General features: G+C 39.1%; 1 long non-coding RNA gene across 2 annotated transcripts; it reads right to left on the bottom strand.

The window, feature by feature from the left end:
• Positions 1–10,137: 10,137 nt before the first annotated feature.
• On the bottom strand, positions 10,138–17,915 carry LOC107276746 (uncharacterized). 2 transcript variants are annotated; one of them, XR_010736820.1, is made up of 5 exons: positions 17,075–17,915; positions 16,888–16,981; positions 16,236–16,302; positions 14,989–15,141; positions 10,138–10,528 (listed from the first exon to the last, which is right to left on the bottom strand). It is a non-coding gene; the product is annotated as an uncharacterized lncRNA (long non-coding RNA). The 2 variants fall into 2 exon arrangements; XR_001540421.3 differs by lacking the exon at positions 10,138–10,528 and having other exon boundaries at positions 14,871–15,141.
• Between the last annotated feature and the right edge of the window lie 235 nt (positions 17,916–18,150).

Here is an 18,150-nt window from a genome sequence, read left to right as displayed (position 1 = left end):
ATCCATTTGATTAAATAAATACGTTATACGCTTTGGAATCAAAAGTATCAAGGGCATGGACATTGCTTAGATATCCACGTGGCACAGTAATTTTCCCTGCGACGTGGGGGAAGCGAGGTGCCCTCGGCTTTTGCCATCTCGTGACTTCTGGATAAATCCGGACGTCACGCCGCTGAAAAACAAGAGCCTCATCGAAGTTAAAAACTTATCAGTCAAAATTTAAATTAGTGATTTTAAATTTAAAGTTAATTTTAAGACTTTTTCATCGAAGTTTATTTTTTAGCCTTTTCTTTTATATCGCTAAAAACATATTATAAATGTTTTATTTATAAATTATTTTTCGTATGCAAATATGATGGGTCTGAAAGAGAAGGGATAGAAGTGCTACCGGTGCACACATGGGCCGGCATCGAGCTGGGCTTAGAGCCTGCCCAATCATACACCTACGCACTACAATAAAAATGATTTTTTAATTTGAAGCTCATAAATTTTGCAAACCGACCAAATTTTTAGTTGTGATTATCCACTTGCAAAGTTATGTAAAGAGGGATCTGATTTTTCCTAGCATGCGGAAATAGATTTTTGCGAGCGAACGCTTAAAGGATCCATGCGATAATATTTTTATTTTTGCAAGCGTACCTGCAAAAATTTAATGTTCGGAGGTGAACCACTAAGACCACCACCTGCAAAAACCGGAGGATGCTATCTGGCCCGCTCGCGCCAGCAACACGCATGCCGTCTGGCACCCTCTCCCCCACCAACGCATTTTTTTCCGTGGTTTTTTCTGTTTTAGCAATACCTTCCACATTTTTCATTTTTTTCGTTTTTATTTTCCAATTTCATTTATTCTTCAACACACGTGTTTTTAAAATATCTTAGTTGAAAGTTTTTAAATTTAAGTTGAAAGTTTTTGAATTTGAGTTGAAAGTTTTCAAAACTTGATTTGAAAGTTTTCCAATATGAATTGAAAGTTTTAAATCTAGAGTTGAAAGTTTTCAAATTTGAGTTAAAAGTTTTCAAATCTGAGATGAAAGTTTCAAATTTAATTTGAAAGTTATTCAAATTTGAGATGAAAAGTATGAGGTTTTCAAAATTTGACATGAAAATTCAAATTTCGAGTTGAATTTTTTCAAAATTTAACTTGAAAGTTCAAATTTCGAGTTGAAATTTTTTAAATTTTAAGTTTAGAGTTTCAAATTTTAAGTTAAAACTTTTAAATTTTAGGTATGGCTTTAAATTTTTTTCATAGAAAGTTTTAAGTTTTATTTAAACGTTTGTTTCTTTCATGTATAGATTTCTTTCAATCTATTAGTAAAAAGAACTTTTAAAAAAGAAAAATCTTACCTTAATTACCATCATTATCTAAGACTAAGACGGTTAAGTTACGTTAGCATAGCCAAGTCCAGGAAAAAAAAGATAAAGTGTGGAAACTTTACATAGAATAAATTAATATTCAAAGTATATCATTGAAGACCCTGTAAAAATTATGTCTTATAATTTAAAACAGAGGGAGTACTAATCAACTGCCATCCTTGCAAATAAAGTTAAATGTATCTATTTTCCATGTGGTCCTATGCGAGAGTTAAGATTCATGTAATAAGTAAAGGATTGCTAACATCTAAGATTCAAACAAAAGTTTCTCTTGAATTACTTATCCAATCTAGAATCTAATTATATCATCGTGTTTGTTACAATTAAATCTTTATAATAAAATATTACACAAATATATTATGATAAAATAAAAATATATATGTGCAAATTACTTTTATTATATATGTAAATTACTTTTACCATATATGTAAATTACTTTTCGATTTGATTAAATTACTTTCTGGGCATTCAGAAAATAGTTTATTTTATTGGTTAGTTCTATAATTTGTGTTTATTAAATTTAATTTCTAGATAGATTTATATTGTTACCCCACAATAATTTACTTTAATGTCCTGATAACTTACTTATAGCTAGCTCCAAATTAAGGATAACTTACTTATATATATAATGGTATAGACGGAGTATTAAAAAAAAGTAAGTTGGATCTGGCTGAATACTATAGCTAGCTCCAAATTAAGGATAACCCACGACTCCCAAAATATGTTTTCTCGTTAATTGAAAATTTAAAAACCACTCTAAATCTCACTTTGAGTTTGATAATCTCCCCTATAAAACGATTGTTGTAAATATCTCTTCCTAATTCATCTTTGTTTGAGATACCCCACCCTATCCTAATTGTTGTTACTCGCCCATTCTCGTGATAGTAAACCCCACAAGTTGACACAGCTGTAGAGACATGCATAGTCCCCACTTATGTCGGGCAAGAAAGATGCCATGATTGTGGAGTCCTCGCTCATGTTGTCGAGCATGTCATTATACGGTAGGTACACTTGTCTCATGAGGTCCAACAATGGCTTGTTTCTTTGGCAAATTCAATACGAGCAAGATGAGCTCGGTATATCACACAGTTTTATTGAGAAAGAAAATACGCATATGGCGTTAAGAGATACGCTAAGTCATATAATACATGTGGAAAGAGACAAGAAAAAATACTCGAACAACGACAATTCTAATCAGGGAGGAATATCAAACCCATATAAATTAGAAGGGGTATTTGCCATAAACCGTTTTATAGGAAATCTCAAACTCAAGATGGCGTTGGTGGTCTTTTTAATTTTCTAAAGAAAATTTAAGTTTCTTTTTCTATAAACTAGTGTTGAGATTTTCTAATCCCGTAACACTTTTCTTTCTCTCTCCATGCATTTATCACAGGGAGATACTTCATTTGAAAACCATAGTGCTCTCTTCTCCTTAGTCATTTCGGATATTATATTGGTAAATATGTAAGTGTTTAAAGTTGTTTAGATTATCTTTCAAAAAGTAGATTATAGTACGTCTCTTTATTACTTTGGTTTACTGTTTATTGATCACACCAATTTGCACATTTCTTCAAGCTGGGCGTCTGATATCGGTCGTCTACAAGCTGGAAGCATACCCCTTCTCAGGACAATTTTCAAGGTAGGTTTGTCATTATAGAAGTAAAAGAATTAGCAGCATCGATTGATATAATCAACAAATTCAACTGCACTAGTAAGCATTTCAAAGAATACTAGCTAAATTCCCGTACGTTACAATGAGAATTAAAAAAAAAAAGAAACCCACCTTACACTTACAAGCCTCAAAATAAATAAAATAAATCTATTCTTTTCGGAAAATCGTTAGGTCTGTTATTATTTTGTAGAGCTCACTTAAAAATAAATTATGTTTGATAGGGCTTGGGATGGGGAAGGGATAGGAAGAACCCACATGATATGTAATGGCTGATTCATCACTCACCATCATTATTGTTAAGATGTTTTAAAGTTGTACGGATACAGATGTAAGCATTTTTAGCTGGCGATGTGCTCTAGTAAGGAGGACGCCTTAAGCTAAAAGATTTTGGGTAAAGCCATATCTAAGACTAGATGATTCCCCGCGCTTTTGCTGTGGAAAATTTTTAAGTAACTTTTAGTTTTTTTTTAATAATCGAGCTGAAAGTAAAAATTGTATTAACAACAAATAAAACTAGTTTGTCAAACTATATCTAGAAATAAATACATTTAGTAGACTATGTATGAGATTATAGATGAAATATGATATCCCACAATATATATATATATATATATATATATATATATATATATATATATATATATATATATATATATATATATATATATATATATATATATATATATATATATATATGAAAATGATTGTATATACACGGGCAGTTCTGTTCTTTCTGATTATCTGATAGGTTTTGAGATTATCGATCTGGTTGCCGTATACATATACAACACCATCTCTTCTTACACACTCCATTGAATCTCTTCTTAATTATACTATAGTAAGAGATCGTATTATGTCAGGCAATAAGAAAATCGTTTCAAAATTCAGTATGTTTCTTTTCATTCTTGCTGATCGTATTGCAGCAACTGCTATCCAGTTCTTTACGTCTAAGCTGAAATAAATCTATGTTAGAACCAGGTGCATAGGACGCTGCCAAGAACACTGGCAATCTCATGCATATGTACGTTCTGGTCTTCTGAAATTAAACTAGAATCACCTTTTTTATACATTCCAGAAGGTGAGATTGCATACATTCCAAAAGGTAGCATATACTTCTCTATAAAAATGGTAAAAATGGTAGTATATACTAATACAAAGTAGTATATACTTCTCTTGAAAATAAGTATGTGGCAGTACATACTTCTCTACGTAAAAAAGTACATAGAAAAGAAGTATGTGGCCGCATATACTTAAAAAAACAAGTATGCGGCTGTAGCAGCATATACTTCTTCTCTACGTAAAAAAACAAGTATGTGGCTGTGGCCGCATATACTTTTCTACATAAAAAAATAAGTATGTATCTGTAGAAGCATATACTTCTCTATGTAAAAAAACAAGTATGTGGCTGTGGCAGCATATACTTCTCTATGTAAAAAAACAAGTATGTGACATATGTACGTATCTAGCTAAAAGAAGCAGTATATATATATATATATATATATATATATATATATATATATATATATATATATATATATATATATATATATATATATATATATATATATATATATATATATATATATATATATATATATATATATATATATATATATATAATCCTCGTGATTAACTATTAATATTAATCGAAGTATGTACTAACATACTACTTTAAAAAATACATACTTATACTGCAAAACAAGTATATATACTTCCAACAACAAGCAGCCTAAGTATATACTTATAATGAGAAAAAAAGGTATATACTTCTAACGAGCTACCATTAAATTTTTTGAACCTAGTCGTACGCACCGGCCCGTGCATGCAGATAATTTGAAAAAAAGAATGATGTTTTCTTTTTTATCTAATTATTCATTATGCACTAATGGATATCCATTAAGAAGAGGGAGTACATACACCTGGAAGTACAGAAGAGAGATCATATATATATATATATATATATATATATATATATATATATATATATATATATATATATATATATATATATATATATATATATATATATATATATATATATATATATATATATATATATATATATATATATATTGTAAATTTGTTTGGTGCTACATGGTGTCCTATATATACGTGTGTGTGTTAAAAATATTGTGAAAAATAATGTGAAGGAAGATGATTGGATGTTGATTTGTAGAATTCAATGAATTATAGATGTTGTTACATGTTTGCATAAATTTTGTATGTAATTGTTGCTAGTGGATGATGAGGTAGCATATTTGCATGTTGAGCTTTACAATTAGTGGGTTATAACTTTATAGTAAGACCAAGAAATAATTATTATTATCTTATAGTTTGGATCATCCTAATAAATATAATGCATGAATCTAATAGGATTAGATAATATAAGAGTGGAAGATTTAAAAAAGTAATAATTTAATGGTGAAGATGTCATAGTTAATTGCTTGCATGCATGCCTTATATTATGGAACGTCTAAGAAAAGTGGTTGTGCCTTATATTATAGAATGGAGGGAGTAATGTTCTAGCATATTTTAAATCTCATGCAAGCATGACACATCATCTACATTATTATATTATAAAGATCAACAAATATATCTTCCTCATATTATTTTCTTAATATTTTAACTTTCATTATTTTAGCGATATTTAACATATATCATCCTAGTATTACTTAACACATCTAACCCACGCTAGCACAGTGGTTTACTTAGCCACATTAAGGCTCAACACCCACGCATGCATCCACGCCCTTCGAAAGCAACCAGCGTCCAACAGTCGAGCAGATTAATTACTTATAACAGCTATAATATTTGTCTAAATTCATTAACATCGATATAAATATGGTAAATGATAGAATAACTTACATTATAGAACGGAGAAGTATTATAGATGCAATCACAGAACCCGGCGCCCATGTATTTAGCCAGCTCTCAAGTAAACGACTCAACGATTATATCAGCTGATCTAAATAACTTGGCGCCCTGTCCAAATAAACTAACTATAAGCTAAATTATGTCACAGGCAGACTCAAACATCACAGAAACCCATATAACCATATATAACTTAAAAATTTCTGTTGAAACAATTGATTCTCGTAGTGAAACATCGAAACAATTTAAAAAGCGTACCACTTACTCCCTCCGGAATAAAAATTCTTGACGTTTTAGCTTTGTAAGCAGTGATTGACTGTTGACGCTTTTATGTTAGGCTCTTATATTAGACCGCTTTAGAGCAAGTATAATAGTGAGTTATAAGTCTACTGGAAGCTTATGTGGAGGAGAGAGGTAACAAAAAATTAAGAATGTTGACTCTTATACAAGATCTAACTTAACACAAGCTTCTTGGTAAATACATTAAATATATAGGTGAGAAATAGAGAGAAGAGAAGAAAATTGTAGCCAACCTTATACCTAATCTATTATATATGTTGGTTTTAAGATGGGCTAATAGTAGAAAGTAAGATCTAGTATTATCCTTGCTCTTATCCTACATGCATGCAATTAAAAACCCGTAAAAAGGCTAGGGAATTGGACCTTTAGCTCGCACTGATACAGGTGATTGGTTCAAACCAAGAATTAAATTTGAAAATATATTGTTCATTTATTTTATTTTTAGAAATATTCGGGATTCAAAATTTTTTATAAAAATATACCATCGATCTCGCACAACCATTATGCGAAAGTGAGGTCACATGACGTCACGGACGGTATCACGCGGGGAAAGCGCGAGACAGCGCGGTCTCGCAAAATGAAAGAGCAAGAACGAACGGTCTCGCTGAACCAATCAGCAATACCGGATTTCACAATGGTTTATTAATGATTAAATATTATGATTAGCTATTAATTAATTATTAATTAATCACTAATTATTATTAGTTAAATAGTTTATTAGGTCATTAGTAACTAACCAAATGGAGTTTGGGACGGTGTCGCTCTCTGCATGAGCGAGACCGATCGTCCTTCCCGCGATCGCGCGCGGTCTCGCGCATATGCCGCGCGATACCGTCCTCGACGTCACCCTGCGTCATTTTCGCTTAACGGTTATGTGAGATAGACGATATACTTATGTAAAAAAATTTACATCCCGAATATTCTTAAAAAAAATAAATGAACAATATTTTTTCAAATTTAATTCTTCAAACCAACGAGTCAGCAGCAGCAGTGTAATGATTACCATTAACACGACACAATATAATACTTTTTCATCCCAAATTGATCATAGTATAATAAAAAATTATTTAAACCGCATCGATGAAGACGCCATGCACAATATACATATATTCTCCCACAATGTATGCATTGATTAAAACACAATGCTCAATTATATTCTTAGCATGTACCACATTCTCGTATGCTGCATTAATTGTACTCCAATGAAATACGCGTACGTACAGTTACATGATGATTAATTTGAGAAATTTTGATTTTTCTCATGTGATGATCATATTGCGAGTGGACAAGATTGATTGAGCGAGAGAGAATTGAACACAATAGAGTGAATGGATGAGTTTCTCATTGCGGTGGCAACCGCACGGGACGCGATGTTTGGGAACATCGCGTTGGTTGTCGAGAGGGACGCCAAAGGTAGAGAGTGGAGCGATCTCCTCTTCTCTACCGGTTAGATTATTTTAGGAACCGTTGTTCCTATTTTTTTGGGTGGATGAGATCACCCATAGTTTCTTAACAGATCAATTTGGGATGGGAGGGTATTTAATATGGGTAAAATAGTAAATTGACACTCTCATAAATCACTCCTTGGTATATAAGATCAGGTACAAAACATTAATAATTTTGAAACACTCCTTGGTATATAAGATCATGTACAAAACATTAATAATTTTGAAACCGAGGGAGTAGGTCTCTTCCTTCCCCGCTTTTGTCGTTCTCCGTCATTTTCGTCCCTCAAGATCATTCCTCCTTCGATAAGTACACTGTTTCCCCACCGCCACATTCATGTGCCTCTCCCAACGGAGTCACCATCATAGCTGCGACAACAGAAGAATAGCTACCAGATGTACCCGGCCATCGCTGCTCTGCTCGAGGATGTCGTGCTGGATTACCTGAACCGCTGGTTGAGCCCACAACTGACCTCCTCCTAGCTAACCAGAATACCAGATGCTTATAGAATCTAAATCTAATTTATGTTTAAAAAAGGAATCTAAATCTAATTTCATACGTCATGGGAGCTTACAGTATTCGCACTCATTTCAGTTCCAATTTTACATTCTATAATTTATAATACCTATAGTATAGCGTGTAGTATATATAATAAATGAAATCAGACCCATTAATTATATTGGATCATAAGCAACATAAAAACACTGGTGGTGTAGTAGTGAAGTCATGTGTACATGACTCCAGCCACCATGATTTAAATCTTATATACCCACGAATACTATATACGTGTAATTGCCCTTTCAATAGAAATTTAGAAAGGTCGTGATATGCCTCTGTATCCATCTATGTGTGTGCCTTTATAAGGGGTGTGCACTCACCGGCACCTTAAAATGGCCAATCAATATTCATCACCATAAAAATGGCCAATAAAAATTCATCGAGTTGATTTTAGTTTAGATTATCTTTTACTATCAAAGTTTTAAGTAGACCACTCTTTGCATAACATATTTTAAAGTGACATTATTGTAAAATTACTAAGTTAAAACAAAAAAGTTGGTCAAAGGGTAGTTCAAATGAAGCTTTGACAATTAATGATAGACTAATTTGCAATTTACTCCCGTTAAAATCACTACTTTACTTACATACTTTTATTTCGATTAAATGGAAGGCACACACCAGCTAATAATTAATGTGCTCCCATTTTGCTAATGAAGTTAGTGCGAGCGTATATAGCATAGTTAATGTCATAATGTGGCACGTATACTGTTTGTGAATACTTATTCTAAATTTAGAAAAATGGATTCCATGTTCAACATGTTTCATTGTTTCTGATATCTTTTAACGTTACTGATTGCAGGAAAGGAAAAAACTTAAACCTCAAAGAACAGTAATGATAGTTGCAATTCGTGATTATGATAATGAGGTCAGTTTAATTATTCGTGCACATATGTGGCAGTATTTACTATCAACGTTTAAAATTTTTCATTAGACCTTGCAATACATTTAAGCAGGTATAGAGATCTGTTAAAAATTAATCATTTCACTGTTTTGGTGCAGACTCCAGAACATGTACTGATAAATCAACAAGCCAATACTCTGACGACGGTACTTTCTATACCTAATCCACTTTTTGTGAATTGTCTACGGAATAACGATAAGCTAACAATTAAAATTAAAGTTTATGCAGATATGGAATTCTGTTAATCCACATTTGGACTTATCGGAGTACCTCGAGGTGAGTTTACTACATAAGAACTTTTTTTAACGGATAGCGGCAACAAAATGCTGTCACCACCTAATTAATTAATATCCTTAATATAGGAAATATATTCTATAAGCATAAATATACCGTGGACACCAACTAAAAAATTCTAAAAAAAATTATACTACTCTATCCTAGATTAATGAATGCTACTTCTCACCTTCAACCTTTGTAAAAAAAATTGTACTTGTAATTATGTGGAACCAACAAATTAATTACATCTCCTCACCCGTTGCCTTATCCTCTCCCCCGTCCACTCAATGCTCCTTTTAATCATTATTATATATGGAATATATGCGTGTAGTATGTTCATTAACTAGAGTTATTATAGTCATTTGTGTATGCTTCTAATTTGTTCTTAATTATCTAAATAATTAATTTGGAACGGAGATTAGTATATGTCAATTAGTACTAATATATTTATATTTATGTCATCTAAAGTCTAATCTCCAAATTCATTATATATATTTAAGATAAAAAGACGAAAAAACTCGGACATATTTCCACCCTTAAAATTATCACAATTTTAATTTTTATACATCTAGAATATAATAAATTTGAGGTTAAAACTTTACACATAAATATAATAATATATTGAAAGTACATGCATATTTTTTTTCTAAAATTTTGGTGAAATTTATTAGTTATTGTGTACGTGATGTATATGAAAAGCTTGTGTGCATATGATATATTTACCTTATAAGCATTGGCGGGGCCACCGCTCAGCTAGCCCGGGCTCGCTGGTAAAAACTTCATTAAATTTTAATATTGATGAGTAAATTGATAATGAAATTTCTATAACGAATGATAATTGAATTGAAGTTTGCCCAAGTAAAAAATGATAGTGTAAGACTATAAAAACAAAAAAAAAATCAACATCGCTTCATCAAATTAATTAGGATAAAACTCAATCTCCTTCTCCCCCTTCGCCACCACGAATCTCCATGCATCTCCTTGACCTGTTGCCCCTTCTTGCGCATCCTGTGTCTTTCCCCATCCTCCTTTTCGGCTCCTTGGCGACCTGGTTTAGGCTGGATTCTATGGACCGCCAAATCCAACCTTCCTGACCTCTCGGGTTGTAGGATCCTTTCAAGGCGGCTTTGGCCCTATTTAGGGAAACATAAGATTCTAAGAAATAGTTGATTGATAGCCAGCTCATGAGAATTTGAAGAATCTGGGTTTTTCAGCATCTGGTTTTTAGTTCTTTCTCTAGATTCTACAACTACATATTCTAAAAATCTGAATGAGAATCTGCACTGTTTGGGGGAGCTGAGCTTCCATGAGAATGGCTGGGGGGAGCTGAGCTTCTATGAGAATCGCCCAGCCAGCTTCTGCAGAAGCTGCAACAGCTAGAATCACCCCCAACAGGGCCTTTATCCCAGCCGCAACCGCGAGAACGGCCCAAACTAGCTAATCCATACACCCCAAATCAGCCTCGGCTAAGACGGAGGGTGCACCAGCTTACGATGATGGCTTAGGAAGAAAAAAAACCATTTTTTCATCAAATTTACATGAATATAAACGTTCCGAATGAAAAATGGTAGAAATATACCATGCATTGTCGCAGAGCGGAGAGGAAGTGAGAGACGCAGCGCGCAGTGAGGACGTAAGACCACGTGACCTCGCGGGGCAAGCACGCGAGACCGCCCGAACTCGCACGATTACTTGATCAATTAGTGTCATGCACAATTAATTAATTTTTGTTATTTATCTAATTTGCATAATTAGTACTCCATCCGTATTTTAATGTATGACACCGTTGACTTTTTAACCAACGTTTGACCATTCGTTTTATTCAAATTTACTGTGAAAATATAAAAATATTTATCTCATTCTTAAAGAATATTTGATGATGAATCAAGTCACAGTAAAATAAATGATAATTACATAAATTTGTTGAATAAGACAAATGGTCAAACGTTGGATGAAAAGTCAACAACGTCATACATTAAAATATGAAAGTAGTAGTAATTACTCCCTCCGTATTTTGACAAACGTTTGACCTTTTGTCTTATTCAAAAAATTAATGTAATTATAATTTATTTTATTGCGACTTAATTTATCATCAAATGTTCTTTAAGTATGACATAAGTATTTTTATATTTACATAAAATTTTTGAATAAGACGAATGGTCAAACGTTAGTTAAAAAGTCAACGGCGTCATACTATTTTTTAAAATAGGAGGGAGTAACTAATTAATTAATTAGCAATTAGGATTATTACTTGTGTCATTAGCATCATTCCGGCCGGTACGTGTCGCTTCGTCAACAAGCGAGACTGAGTTGTCGTCGCTAGCCCAAGCAGCAAAACCGAGCGCTCTCCCCGCTCTCACTATGCGAGATTGCTTCTCATCATGCCATCATCACTATCAACGTGTTGGTATCGTGATTTCGTCGCAATTTCGCACTGCCGAATCGCAACGATGATCTATTCGATCGTGTAAATCCATTTGAATCTCGTATATCTGTTTTAAAAAAAAATTCAAATTCTTTTAGCTTAGGAAGACGGTGGCGGCGGCTTCAATGCTGAACATCTGCCAACGTACATCTCTCCAAGGCTTGGCACATGTGAGCGTGTCGTCCTCGGCGGCAGCGGCACTTGAGCAGAACAGTGCCTGGCTTCCGCAGTCTTTTTCATCAATATATTGTTTTTAAACATTTTATAAAAAATAGAAAAATATCCGTGCGTTGTAATAGGTCAAGATTATTTTAATCATATTATTATTAGATTATTTTTCTAAAATATATATGAGATTTTTTATTTTGATAGTATCAATATCTAACACGAAACTCTTATTGAGACGATGGCTTTCTTACGTGCTAGCAAGAAAATTAGTTGTCCGACTATTATTTCAAATTAGTATGCAAGTTTTTTTAAAGAACTCTTTATATATTTTTAAAAACGAACAAATTTAAAACCGATTTAAATATAACGATATACCAAAGTATATGTGAAAACATATTACAGTATAAAATCAAATTAATATTTAGATGACCTTACAATAGAAACTAGCCTATTGACTTTGCGTTACAACGGTCTTTTAATTAATAAATATCATTAGCCCGTTGTTATTATTATTATTATTATTATTATTATTATTATTATTATTATTATTATTATTATTATTTACTTACATCATATCTAATTATTTATATATTTGGCATATGGCCCCTTTGGCCGTACATAGTTTTTTGGCAAATTTTGCTACAGGATACTCAAAGTTTGTGGTATTTGCTATGAGACACCTAAAGAACGAGTATTTTCTTATCGACATTACAAAATATAGTAGTTAGCTACTGGACATCCAATTCATTATTTTATTATTTTCGGTGAAAATAGAAAGAAAGAGCATTGAAAGTACCGAAATGCCCCTGGGCACTGTCCTTCCTTCTTTTTTTTTTTGGGGGGAATTTAACTATTTGCCGCTTTCACTCTACAGTGCAAAAAGTGGCAAAAAGTTAAAAAACTTCTCTCTCCAATGGCAAATTATTAAGTGCAATTCTAAAAAGGGTATTTGGTTAATTGTCAAACGTAAAAGTGGCAAATAGTTAAATTCCCCCTTTTCTTTCTTCTCTCTTTTCTTCTCTTCAATTATTTTTGCTCCCGTCGTGCGGCGTCGTCGGTGGCGTGGGCATGTTCACCGTCGGTAGCAGCTTCTCCTTCCACGCGCACGACTTGAGCTACTCGAGGACGACGTGCGGCGACTTCGCCTTGCCGGTGGTCGAAGACGCGCACCTGGACGCCGACCAGCTGCTGCCACGCCGGCGCGAGGTACACGCTGTAGTACAGCGGTGTGGTTGGCCTGGGGGAACAGGTAGCGGCCGAGGTAGTGGAACACGGCGCCACGCTCCGGGAAGAGCGCGTCGAGCTCGTCCTGGAACGTGGTGACCAGGAACAGCGATGGCACGATGTAGGTGTCCGTCCTCATCACCAGCCGCTGGTCGTCGTCGCAGAAGAACATCTTGTCGTCGTCGCCGTAGTCGTGGTTCAGGTGGAGGTACGCGAACGCCGGCATCTGGGCCGCGGGCATGTCACCGTCGCTCCCGTCTGTCCCGAGCACCTTGTTCTTCATCATGTTGCCATAGCTCTCGGCGCTGTCGGCGCTAAAGTTCGCGTAGCTACGACACCAGCGGGAAGTCGCACGGGAGCAGCCACATCGTGCGTCGGCCTCGGTGGCGCTGCCCTTGCCGCTCCCGTCTTTTAGCCGCTGCACGGCGCGGTTGTACGACTCGGTCTCTGGAGCTCCTCGTGCATCCGCAGCCGTGTGACGAGGTGCGGAGATGGTCGTCGGCCCGGGTTCTGGCAGTACAGGGATGACTCCTACCTGCTGCAGCATGATTATTTCTCGTCGAATCCTTCGGGCAATAGGCCGTACGTCGAGAAGTTTGTCAGCCGCGCTTCGTGCCAATGGAATCGATTTAGGAAAATTTTGCTACATTGCTCCTCCTCCGAACCACCTCCGCCATTGCAGCGACGACCAAGAGCAAATTTGTCTTTAATGAGAATTTCTCTCTCCAATTCCTTCGTAAATAATAAAATAAGGCCGAGAGTGTCCGACAGCTAATTACTATTTTTTTTTTCCCAACAGGAAATTTGCGTTCTTACGGTGTCTACTAGCTAATTACACATTTTGTTTAGTGTCATATAGCAAATTTTGCCTTTTTTTTTCTTCCCGCAATATAGTATAAAGTTGGTGATGAGCGTGACTGACATGTGGATGCTTTAGCGCAATATATCTTTTCTATACTCCTTATAAAAAGTAGTTGTGGTGGTGGTACCCCTACTACCAACTCCCAATATTTTTTAAGGAAAAAGCACGAATTACCCTCCCAAACTACCATGGTCGACCGAATTACCCCTTAAACCGTAAAACCAGACATTTTATATTCTGAACAATTTATACCAGACGAATAACCCCCAGGCTCAATCCGGAGCGGTTTTAGTCCTACGTGGCCGAGCACGTGGCACCAGCCTCACATGTTAGCCTCCACTTCATCCTCCCTCTCTTATGAAGCTAGTGGGCCTGCAGAGATGCCGATGCCTCTGCCCCATGGTCTGGCCACCACCGCTAGGCACCCGCGCCATCATCCCCATCTCGAACCCCACCTCCTTCAGCCAATCATCACCGCCGTTGCCCCCATCCAACCGCTGGAAAGAGAGGGACAGAGGGAGAGAGAGAGAGAGAGATAGAGAGAGAGAGAGGCGGCGGCGGCGGTGGTGGCGGCATCACTGATGGTGGCGCCCTCTAGCAAGAGGAGGATGGCAGGAGAGTGGCAGTGGTGGCATTAGGAGAGGAAAAGTGAAAGTTGGGCTTCGGCAAGGCAGGATCCGACGAGGCGAGGGTCGTCCACTGTTGCCCCTCTTGCTCTCTTCCCTCGGAGGCGAGGCGATCCTCACCACCGCCGCTGCCTAGAGTGCCATCCCATCCGCGATGTCACGCCCAGAAATTTAGCCCAAATTTCCAGACTATTTTATGTATTAAATCCCTGTCCAGGACCAGCCAGGGTACACAAAACGACAAGTAATATACAGTTCCAAACGTAAATAAAAGCGTAAAATACTTACAGAAGAGGCACTTAGTCCTCACACCAAAAAGAAAGCAGCAGCAGCGGAAAAGGCGATCCTAGTGGGGCTTTAGCTCCACTCCACAGGTAAAACTCAACTGGGGTCTGAGCCTTGGTCTTCTAACTTCGTCTTCAGCTCAGCAGCACTACACTTCTGAAAAGGGGGAATAATAGCAAGGCTGAGTACAACCACCGTACTCAGCAAGCCACACCAATGATGCAGACGTGCAAGGGGATACAAGGACGGTTTGTGGCTATTTGCATAAAGGCGGTTGTAAAACATTTTATTGAGCAAAACGGTTAAACTGTTGAGTAATTAAAGTAACATTAAATCTCCACTGATCAACGCTACACCACGTTGAACAGGCCCAACCAACCCACCTGAACTACAGTGCATTGAGTCAATTTATTAAGGTGGGACTAATCACGGTAAATCTGGTCAACCGCCCATAACCGTGGGCACGACTATTCGAATAGTTTTACTCTGGACAGAGGTGTACAACTGTATCCACAAGACAGCCCCACGACACGTTTCTGTGCGCCGACATGTCACCATGACATACCGGAAAGAGGCCGTGACAGGACCCTTCGCATATCCCCCTCTAACCGATCGCACCAGACCTGAGGGTTCGCCCCCGTCCCCAGCAGGCAACGGGCAGCCCTCCTCTCGTGCCGCGGTGAATCCGGAAGCCGATCAACCGGACACCCCGGCCGACCCAACTCCATCACGCCCACCCTCGCCTGGGTACGTCGGCTAGAGGAAAGCTACACTACAAGCCCAGCCGTTGCCCACGCTGGCTTGTGGTAAGCACGATAAATTCTTCCAGGGTTTTCTGCGAACCGGTCCTTAATTGCCATGGGTGCGACTAGCAAAACCATGCACCCACAGCCCACCATTTAGTCGCATTTTAGTTGGATAATTACGGGCATAAAGCATGGCCAGATGTCTCGAGCACGCAGCTCATTCTGATACTAAAAAGGTCTAATACTGTAATTATCCCATCAACTGAACTAGTGGTAATTAAGCATGGCTAAGCATATAGTTCTAGCTAGGTCACATAAGTAACATGAGTTAGTTGATTTATTACCCAAGGTTGACAAATGACATATATCAAGTAAACATAGCACAAGCAAGCAGATAGGTAATACCCGGATCCCATGTAATTAGCAAGACATGCATGTTTATTTGTAAACGGTAAAACATTTATAAATTGGGATCAACATGCTCAAGGGGAATGTGTGACTTGCCTTTCTTCTTCAAAACAATCTTCTGAACTCTTTTCCTCGCGACCGCGGACTTCCGAAACGACGGATTCTATATGTTGGCACGCAAAATGAGGAAGAACTCTAATAAAAACCAAGGAAACAGTACATAAAAAGTAAACAAACATGTAGAGCTCAATTTTAGATGAATTTTTTAAGTTGAATGGCTCAATTCGGAGTTCGAATGAATTAGATATGAATTTTAGAAGTTGAGCCATTTAAATGGATTTCTATAATTATTACCAATTTATTGCGCAATTATTAATTATTTTCTCAAAGGAAAAGATCATCGCTGACGTCAGCAAGGGGCAGCCGACGCCGACACGCGGGCCCCACACGTCAGTGAGCAAAGGGGACAGGCGCACGGTGGACACGGTTCACCGCAGCCTCGGGCGCACGTCCACCATTTGGACGGCCCAGATCGGCCTGAGCTGATCGGGCGGCCGAGGGGAGCGGCGGCCAGGGGCACTGGCGCGGCGGCGGCACGCAGCCACCGGCGGCAGAAGCCGGCGACGCGGAACGACGGCGGGCGGCCGGAGGACAGCGGCGCGCACGGGGGACAGCGACGCACCTCAAGAGGCGGCAGCCGGCAAGAAAGGGGGACGGGAAAAAAAGGGGAGGGATGAGAGGTCCTCACCGAAAGCGGCGGCCGACGCGGAGGAAGATGACGGCGACGAGGATTGCCCGATGGCGGCTGGCGAGGACGGAGGGCGGACGAGGTCGCCCTTGACCTGCGGAAGGAGAAGAGGGAGTTAGGTTGGGGAGAACCGATGCGGGGTGACTGGAAATGAAGGCCGATGGCGACGACGAGAGGTGGGGCTCACCGGCGAACTTAGAGGATGAGTTGGAGCGGCGGAAGACGACGACCGAGCAGCGGACGAGGTGAGGGCGAGCACTGCGAACGCGCCAGAGGCAGCAGCACGGCCGGGTGAGGTCCCCCTCACCGGCAAGGAGCGGCTGGAGCGCTGTGGAAGCGGAGGTAGCTCGGCTCCGCGGTGGGAGGTGGTTCCGGTGGTGAATGGGAGGGATGAGGCGGCGGCCAGGCTTGCCCTTGTGGCGTCGAAGCCGGCGGTGGATGCGGCGCAGCACGGCAGCGGCGGGAGCGGCTGTAGCGCGCGGCTGGAGGGCACCGGCGGTGGTGGAGCTCGGGGTCGACGATGGAAGCAGTGCTTGGGCTACCGAATGAAGGGGTGGAGCGGCGTCCGAGGCGTGGCACTACGCGGCGCAGCTTTTGGTGGCGGTGGCGCAGCGCGGCTGCGACAGGAACAGCGGTGGCGGGCGGCTGGAGTTCGCCGGGGAGCGGCGGAGAGAGGGAGCACGGTGGGGAGGTGGCTAGGAGGCGCGGGGTGCTCGGGGAGAGGGGAAAACGGATGAGGGGAGGCACGTGAGTCGTTTATATAGGTCCCGGAGGGGGAGAACGTGGCCGGGAGAGGCGGATTTGAAGGGGGAAGAGGCGCCGGCGACGTGGGCGAGTGGCGGAGCAAACCGGCGCCGGATTTTGGGGGAAGTGGGGGAGGAGAGTGGAGGAGGTGGAGGGGATGCGGTTGCTCTCGGTTCGGATGCGAGCGCGTGAACGGGAGGACGCGAAAACGGCGGCATCGTGGGCGGCAATGGCGGCCACGAGCGGCTGCTGGCTGGGATGGAGGGAGGTTGGGGATGATAGGCGGGGCCCATGGGTCCCACACGTCGGCTGGAGAGAGAGGAGGGAAACTGGGGACGCAAAGCAGACTTCTCTCAAGGCCTGAGCCGGCCTAGAGAGGGAGGAGGCGCGCGGCCCGGGAAGGGGGAGGGAATTTTGGGCCAAGCCCGAAGGGCGGAGAGGGAAATTATTTGGTTTTCTTTTTATTTAATTGATTAAATGAACTTTGTGACTTAAAATTATTTCTCGAGCTCCGAAAAT

The sequence above is a fragment of the Oryza sativa genome, chromosome 10, assembly GCF_034140825.1.
Source record: "Oryza sativa Japonica Group chromosome 10, ASM3414082v1".
Lineage (NCBI taxonomy): Eukaryota > Viridiplantae > Streptophyta > Magnoliopsida > Poales > Poaceae > Oryza > Oryza sativa.
This window is presented reverse-complemented; position numbering and strand designations above follow the sequence as displayed.